This window comes from Anser cygnoides, chromosome 6, assembly GCF_040182565.1.
Source record: "Anser cygnoides isolate HZ-2024a breed goose chromosome 6, Taihu_goose_T2T_genome, whole genome shotgun sequence".
Classification (NCBI taxonomy): Eukaryota; Metazoa; Chordata; class Aves; order Anseriformes; family Anatidae; genus Anser; species Anser cygnoides.
The window spans coordinates 30,327,317-30,336,541 of NC_089878.1; the positions used below are offsets into that span (position 1 = coordinate 30,327,317).

Consider the following 9,225-nt stretch of genomic DNA (forward strand, 5'->3'; position numbering starts at 1 on the left):
GTGTGGCCTCACCTCGAGTACTGTGTACAGTTCTGGACACCACAGTACAAAAAGGATGTAAAACTGTTGGAGAGTGTCCAGAGGAGGGCGATGAAGATAGTGAAGGGCCTAGAGGGGAAGACATATGAGGAGCGGCTGAGGTCACTGGGCCTGTTCAGCCTGGAGAAGAGGAGGCTGAGGGGGGACCTCATCACAGTCTACAACTTCCTTGAGAGGGGGAGTGGAGAGGCAGGTGACCTATCCTCCATTATCACCAGTGATAGGACCCGCAGGAATGGTGTTAAGCTGAGGCAGCGGAAATTTAGGCTAGACATCAGGAAGAGGTTCTTCACCAAGAGGGTGGTCGCACACTGGAACAGGCTCCCCAAGGAAGTAGTCACTGCACCAAGCCTGTCTGAATTTAAAAAGAGATTGGACTGTGCACTTAGTCACATGGTCTAAAATTTTGGGTAGACCTGTGCAGTGCCAGGAGTTGGACTTGATGATCGTTATGGGTCCCTTCCAACTCGGGATATTATATGATTCTATGACTCAATCTCTGCATCCCTGGGCTTCATTCCCAAAAATGTTGCTATTATCTGGGAAGCATAAGACCTACCAGTCACCTAGGGTTTTCAATCTAACATAGCAACTCAGTGCAGTTAACTTTCTGTGCTGGCTTCTACTAAGAAGCTAATCCTCTCCTATTTGGTAAATAGCCACAGCTGGGGAGAAGCTTTTATATTTTATTTTTTGAGTCAATCATCCAATTTGGCTAGAGGGGTGCAAAATAGAGTGTTTTTCTCTTGGGTTTCAGAATGCGTTTGTAGCCAAAGATGAAGTATGGAGAAAAGTTTGAAGGAGGAAAAACTGCAGTGAGAAAATGCAATGACCTTTAGTGAAGGGCTCCTAAAAATAGCTCTTCCCAGAGAACATGGTACTCTGAATTAAGGTATTAGGTCTGTACGATGCTATATGGCTACACTTTGTAAGGTTAATTTTCTGGACAAGCAGGATACTTGGTGGAGGGGGAGGTGGGCACTTTCTCACCACCACCACCACCACCACCCCGTCTCCTGCACACCTCAGCTGGTGTGGTGAGGGCTTTTCAGTCCAATCTCAGTGTTGCGCCATGCTCACTGAGACATGAGCTACACTCAGCACACACACACTCTGACCTGTTGTAGGGATGAGCACAGCACCTTGCTACCCCACTCTCCTGTTGCCACCCTGCTATCAACATCTTATCTGTGTCCAGCCCCTACTTTTGCTTATGGTGCATTTTTTCTAGAATATTCTCCAAACGTTTATGATTTAGGGATTCATATATCAGAGAGAGGTCATTTCAGCTCTCAGGTTATAAGGCTTTTTCGCCAATTAACATACGTTCACATAATCCTTGTGCCTCAGACATGACAAAGGAAGGAGCTACCACAGCTTAATAGTGCATTTAATAAAGCAGTATTTCCTTTTCTTTGTTCTGAACATGTCCCTGATGGTTTATCAGCACAGCCTGCTAGCCTCTGCATCGGGATAGATGATGAACAGTTATTCCCGTTTACGTTCTCCGTGGGCCTAATGCCACTTGGACGTCCATTCCACCGAGTGGATATTTGAGAGAGCTACAGTGACACAACCTGCCATGTATAAGGGAAGCTAGCTAAGAGTAAATGAGCTAGAAAGTGACACTTTTTAGATATTTTTCTTATTGTTCTCAACTTCTCTTAAATGACTCTTTTAAAGTTTGACAGCTGTGCTCTGCATAATACAGTCAGCAAGACACTGACTTTGTGGCAGCAGCTTTATTCAAGAAGATAACTCTGCAATCTAGGACTTCTATGCTCAAGATGGCATTTTAATCTTCATGTTTTTTATAGACCACTAGGGGGTGTTCAGGACAGGCTTAATGCATAACCTTGGTTTTAAAAAAATAGGTATTTGGCTTCCACTTTGTGAAGAGCTATTCTCCTCTTCAGATAATGAATTGTTGTGTCAGAGCTCATTGGAATGAACTAGGATAATTTGCCAGGCAAAGTCCTGATGGATACCTAACAGACTTGAGCCCAAAGTTTGTCTTATCTCAGATGGACTTGCTTATGGAATCCAGATAAATTGGTGGCAGGAATCTCTGTTAACACAAAGCAGCTGCAAGCTGGAGACAGGACAAATTCTAGTCATGGAGGTGGCATATTTCACACAAGCTGACAGCATGGGAACATTGACAGAATGTTTCACCTACGTGTTACTCTACAGTTTCTTTTCAAAATCATAATGCTATTCTTTACCAAGGTTAAATAGGCCTTTCCTCATCCTTTTGTGAAATATTAAATGGATCTGCATTTGAATCAGGACACTACAAGCCTGAGCTGTGGAGTTCCTAATCCACCTTCCTGTGGGGTAACCTATCGGTGAGATGGGTGTAAATATGGAATTGTTCTTCATCAGAGGGGGTAACATGGTAAGTAAAGGTCATTGAGGGCAATTGCAGTTTTGGCTTTGAAAGTTTGGTATATCCAAACAAAGACCATCTTAGCCAAAGGAAATTCAGTATTACTGATCTAAAGATTACAAGTGAGGAACTGAACCCTAGTAACCAGTGAGTAATATTTATAGTTCATAACAAAAGAACGACTCAACATACTTTGAAAGGGTGATATAATGGGTGAACAAACTCATTCTTTGGATGAGGCAAGCACTGCAGAGAAGGATAGCAATGATTTTAGTTCGCTGCCTGGCAATACTCACCTGATGCTGGCACATTTCTTGCATGTTGGAATAGCATGTCCAGTTCTGGTGTTGACATTTTAAAGAGGATGTTGAAAAACTACAGGGTGTTCAGGGAGGAGACACAAACATAGCTCAAGGGATAGAGAAAAATATTTACAGGGAGAGAATTTGATCTTATCTCAAAAAAAGACTTGAGATAGCCATGATTAGTACATTAGTAACCTTCCTGGGGAGAAAATAGCATATACAAAATGGTCCTTTAATCTTGCAGAGAAAAATGTAACTGACAATTTATGGAAATTAAATTTGAGCAAATTCATATTAAACATTTTTTAATGAGTGTGATTAACCATTGAAATACACTGAAACAGAGCATAACAGGTTTTTCTTCTCTCTGTCTGTACTAATATTAAAAAAAGACAAGGCTCTCATTAGCAAAGCTACAATCTTTCTTTTCTACCGAGATATGGGTGAAAAAGATCACACTCACACTTCTGTGGCTTCAGGTCAAGACAGGCTATGTTTTCTGAAGTAACACATAAGCCAAAGCACAGGACAAGTTATTGGACTCCATCCAGGAGTAACTGTGAGACTGAATGACTAAGAACTTGGACTTTTCCATCCAAGGGTCACATTTTAGCTTGCAGATCTACAAATCTACACAACTTGTTTGCAAAATACCTTGAATACCCATACTTGCCCAAAGCAAGCTTGCTTGCAAAAATCATTTACCTGCATAGAGGGCAAGTACTGCAAGAGGTAATAAAACCAGCATTACAACTGTACCTCATGCATGAATGAAGCTGGTAGATATTGCCTCCTGGAAATAACAGTTCAGGAGACCTATCAGCTGCTCAGGTACTGTTTAACCTGCAGGCATTGTTGTTTGTGTTACTTTACACAAAAATGCGTTAAGTGTTATTGCTCACTCCAGCAGATATAGCACTGCTAATTATCCCATCATGTAGTCACTTTGCAGTGATATAAATAGCCCAGTTAGTGTCATTTTACATTATCCACCAGAGAACCTCCAAAGTCTGGTTAGGGCATGGAAGTTGCTTAAAAAAAAGAAGCAGGTCACTTTAAAGACAGATTCTGTATATTTTTTCTTACACGCTTCAGATGCTGCTGTTTGCTTGAATCAAGTCAGTAGAGAAGGAAAGTGGGAATGATGACTAGGGTGGTGAAAGAGATGAATTAGTAAAGTCCTATTGCAAAGAATTCACCAAAACCAGGGACATAAAGGATGGTGCAGCTAGTGTTTGCCTCAATCTCTCCCAGATAGTATACTTCACAATTCTCCCCTCCAAATTAACTCCACTGCTTGCATCATTTTTTCCTCCCTGCAAATGGTCATTTTTCCTTTTTTTGCGAACAAAGTGTCTTCTTCTAAAATCCCGCCTTAAGGGCTTCTGATGCTCACCCTTGAGGTCCACCTCACCGCTGAAAAATGTTGTAGTACTTGGGCTGGACTGCTTACTCGAGCAAGACATTCAAGACAATAGGAGAATGGATATGGGAGATTGCACCTCATAAATGGGAATACTGAATTTCAAACTGAGGCTTACAAGCCATAAATAGAGAAAATCAGGAGGGAACTTTGGCACACAGGCTAGTTTGGACCATTTTCGAGCATGCATATCTGTGGAATAGCTAGAAAATATGGACAAATGTCCCAAATCCTCAAAATGCCTAGATAAGATTTCCAGGCAGTATGTGCATCAAAATGAATAATAATAAAAAAAAAGCATTATTATTATTGTAAACATATGTAACAAAAGATTAGAAAAACTGAGAAGTGTGGACCTTTCTGCTGGAGAGGAAACTGACAGAGAAAGCTATTAAAACCAAGCTGAGCAAAGGAAAATTTAGACAGAAAATTTGCTGATAGTGAGGTACTGCGCTAAGTAGTAGAAGCACTAAAAGGGGACAATATGTACCTCATTCCACAACTGAAGAATGAAGAGAATAATCCTGGTTAGATGTTTGGAAAAGGAAGTGACACAGGGGTCTGAAATTTGTTGAATCTTTCTCCAATTTCTGTAATCAGTATTGGTACTGTAGTTTTTACATCTACAGAATATTTTTATTGTGCCATTTCTCTGATATGCAAGCAAGATCCATTTACTAGAAACCGTACGGTTCCTTATCATACCCAGCTTGGCTCCAGGAGCAGCATTTAGTTTCCCTGTGGCTGAAAGATGGAAGTTCATCTAGTGGTAGATAGTCACACATCAACATAGGTAGCACGTTACCACATCAGGAGATCTGTGATCTTCCAGCGATGCTTTGTGCTGAGAGACTGGTTTGTTCTGATTGCTTTCAGGTAGCTAACTTCACTTTAACATACCTAAAGAATTAATGTTTTCCCAGTGTTTCTCTTCCAGTTGAGTACCTTATTGGTTGCAACAGGGACAGCATCTGATTGGCAGCAGGAGACAAGATGGTCAAATTTAGAGTGTCTCATAAGGGGGTTGGTTCCTCTCCCTCAGGATGCGGTGCACAATCTGAGACCTTCTGTACAGCTGCAACCACAGCAACAGAATTAAGAAACAGAACGTTAAAAGGGAGTCTTGGCAAGAATGTGGGGAGTCGCTAATCAAGTGAAGGGAATCAGGTTGAGCACCTCTTCCAACGTCTTCATGGAAAGCCCACTAAAGTATTCCCTTCCCTCCAGATTGGATTTATTCACATAGCATAGTCATCTGAAAAGTGTTAAGCCAGAAGAATATGGTCTGGGACACTGAGGAAATTATTATGTTCAAGCAAAGAACTGTGCAGCCTCTGTGGACAGAGGAATAAAATTTCTACAGCCTTGGACATAATGTGCTTCTCCCCCAGATTTGCACTAGACTCACACAAATGTTGTGTCATAAATTCTTTAAGGTGGGGAAGTGATTTGCAAGCTCCAAAGCAACCTTAGGATATTATGTTCTGAGCAAACACCTCTAAAATGAATGTTGTAAATCTCATCCATTCCTTGAGATGACACTCAGCCAGCTGCATGTCTCAAGGCAGAAGCAAAGTTTTAAACAACTTGCATACAGTTGTCCAGGGAATTTTTCATGCACATCTTAGGCTCTATTTGCTATGCAAATTGAATAGCAGTGTGCCCCAAATAAGTTACTTATCTGTCTGCCTATTTGCAAATCAAATAATTTAAGTTTATATGCAGCATAAGAGTGGGCCCCCACAGCAAAGTACACAGATTTACAGTGTGTAAGTCAACAAGACCTATCGCTGCCTCACAATTCCATTGCCCAGTGAAATGGCCTTTCTCACATACCTCTATCAAAAGTTCACTTTCTTCTGCCAGTCCTTCTAACACCACCACTACCAAGTACACCACCCCCTCAATAGGCCAGTTCCAGCACCTATTTAACCAGTGGGAAGCCTCTCATTAGTTTCAGCTGTCTTTGGAGTGGGCAGGAAAGGAGTAGGCATGTTGCGTTATTTGCTCTTTAGAGACTTTCCTTCCTGCCAAATTACTCAAGGTACAATTGTGAAAAATTTGGAAATGGCATGAACATGTGTCCTGCAAAGTCTGGACAGCCGGAGCTGAAGCCTAGGAACTTAGAATGTAGCCAGTAGTGTTTGGTTTTACTGACATTTCAAAATTTTTCTAAAGATTAATTAACAGCACTTATCAGGGGACTCAGCATAACTAATTGTTATAGACCAGACAGGGTATTTAATGCCCTTTACCTCCACTCTTGCTTTTCACCTCTAACAACAAAGCTGTGATGATCATCTTTGTAAGCTTTTCAGTGTTCTAAAGACAGTTGGAAATTCTATTAACTCAATATTTTTTGCTTTCAAAAGAAATTTTGCTTTCTTTGGAAACAAAATGTTTAGCATGAATTGGTCCCTCTGGATGAATCACCTGAAGGAAAGGAAAAAGGAAAGGAAAGGAAAGGAAAGGAAAGGAAAGGAAAGGAAAGGAAAGGAAAGGAAAGGAAAGGAAAGGAAAGGAAAGGAAAGGAAAGGAAAGGAAAGGAAAGGAAAGGAAAGGAAAGGAAAGGAAAGGAAAGGAAAGGAAAGGAAAGGAAAGGAAAGGAAAGGAAAGGAAAGGAAAGGAAAGGAAAGGAAAGGAAAGGAAAGGAAAGATGTTGAAACAGTCTATTTTGATGTGCTGTGAAAAAATGAAGTATTTTCCATTCCATCAACATTTTATTTGCAGGCTATTTTTTAGGAAAATAAATACAACTGAACTCACTACTAATGGTTTGAAATGATCATAATGACATTTTTGCTCACCAATTCATTATCATAATTGTTGCTATTAGTGCTTTTCCAGATTTTGCTCCTCTCTCTTGGTTTGTGCACTGAAAATATGACAAGATTATCCTTTTCTCCCCACCCCCTCCCATTTTTCTGTAGTTAGGAGAACTGTATTTTCACCCTTCATGTTAGCAGCTCATCACTGACACCTTCTGTTATTTTCTTTGTGTCCATGCAGGCTGCTGCATATTTAGTCCTTTAGCCAAGGAGCTTTCTTACATATCTTAGATCAGTGTTGCTTAGAGGAATAGTGCAATCGATCCCTGCCCTTTTCCTGAATGAAATGCTCACTGCTGAACCAGTAACTCTGTGCTAAATGTGCACCATGCCTCAGACACAAAGCAGTCCAAGCATTTTGCAACCCCAAATTTAGTGTTTGCTGGGCTATGAATGCAGCCCAATTGGCAATACATGGCAAACATTCAGGCATGTTTCCTTTGTGAGGTGTAACACTATTAGTAACCTATATACTGGGACTCCCTATAGGTAAGTGAAGAAGTAAGGATTTCCATACCTCCCACGGGTAGTCATGCAGGGACTTTTGTTCAATTTGAATGCAAACAGAAGGGCATGGACTCAGGGGTTATTTTTGCAGGCATCCCTCCCTACCCAGAATAAATAAGTTTTTGTTCATCTCTGTGTGGGTTTGTGAATATTTGAGTGAAATATTACTCTTAGTATTGTGAATGCAAACAGTCTAAATGACTGAAGGATGATAGAAAAATCATAAGCCTTGTATACAACCATAACCTGATTTTAGACTTGTAGAACTTGAAGACAGGTAGAAGTCTTCAAGGGAGTTCGATACAATTCCCTGATACCCGGTCACAAAGTTTGGTCAAGGACAGCAATATTCCTACCATTTCTTGTGCATAATGCACTGGTGATCATGGGGTGCTTTGTACAATACATGTGAACTTCTCTGTAGTACGCACCTGCAAACAGCTGGATTTCGGGAAGACCCAGGAGGTCTTATCTCTCTCCCTGAAAACTCTTACTCCTTCTTTTCAATAGGATTTGGAAAGAAGAATAAAAGAAGTGAGCTTTCAGCCACCCCCAGCCTAAATCAGCATCTTTCCTATTGCTGCTGGGAGCTCATGTTGTGACAGGTCATTGCAAGATCTGTAAATGCAAAGATGAAAGCAATTGAACCACTTGAGGGAAAGGCAAAGAGGATAAAGCTGGAAGTAGCAGCATGATACGACGTGGTGGGAGGGGAACTCTGGAAAGAAACCCTGAGATTTGCTCTTCCCTGATTGGAAGGGTTTGAGCTGTTCTTGCCTCCCTTTAGCAGGCTTGCTGTTTCTGTAATTGGGTTGTTATCATTCGAAGGCTAATTATCCTTCCCAGAAAGACACAGAGATGCTGGGAGAGGGTGAAGTTTCAACAAAGTGAAACCTAGCAGAGGTACATGACATGGCCTCTCCGCATCCTGTCCAAAACCACATATATCTGAGGAGAGTTTCCTATTCTATCAGAGAAGAGAGATGCCACTAGCCTATCTTAGCGTAGCCTATCCTGGGGATAAGTGTTTCCGAACTCTTGGTGCTCACTAAGAAAGTAGCTCTCTTTGCTCACAGCTTCTAAACACTGACTAGGTGAATCCAGAACAATCGTGCATAGAGCTAGTCATACTTCTTGGCTTTCAGACACTAAGATTTAGCAAAAGTCAAAGCATTCCCAGCTTAGGAAAACGGAGACTTTAAGTTTTATTTCATTTCTTAATTTTAATTCTTTCATCTGGGGTGGTTCATAGCTAATGCAGGGAAAATATTCAATTCAGAAATATTGTAGAAACTAAATAGTGCGTTTCCTTATATATAAAATTGAATTTTTGGTTTAAACACATGCATACACACAAAAATAAATAAATGAATAAATAAATAAATAAATAGAATCCCAAATGCCAATTTTGTTGGTTTCCATTAAAAAAAAAAAAAAAAAGGTTTCCATTAAAATGTGGTGCTTGTGGAATATATTAATTATGGTGTGTCATGCCCCATTTCTCATCTAATGCAGGGTGTCTAAGCATGATTTCATCTCCAGCACTACACTACGGTAGCACCCAATGTCACACATGATACACATCTCTATAGGCAAAGGAGTTGCTGCTGCTGGATTTTGCAGACTATTTCATGTTTTATTATTTGCTCTGCATTAGAATTGGGTAAATCCAGCTGAATCTGAAAAAAAAAGTTTAGCAATCCAGTACTATTAGCCACCTATAACTACAATATA

The 9,225-nt window shown here is 40.6% G+C and overlaps 1 long non-coding RNA gene across 2 annotated transcripts in view; it reads right to left on the bottom strand.

Moving 5' to 3' along the window:
• The window catches only part of LOC125179882 (uncharacterized), a 47,674-nt gene extending 40,111 nt beyond the window's left edge, over positions 1-7,563 (bottom strand). Inside the window, exon 1 of one of the 2 annotated variants that reach the window (XR_010832220.1) lies at positions 5,102-7,563. This is a non-coding gene — a long non-coding RNA (uncharacterized lncRNA). Of the gene's footprint in view, positions 1-5,056 lie in introns of both variants that reach the window. The other variant, XR_010832221.1, reaches the window with a different exon arrangement.
• Between the last annotated feature and the right edge of the window lie 1,662 nt (positions 7,564-9,225).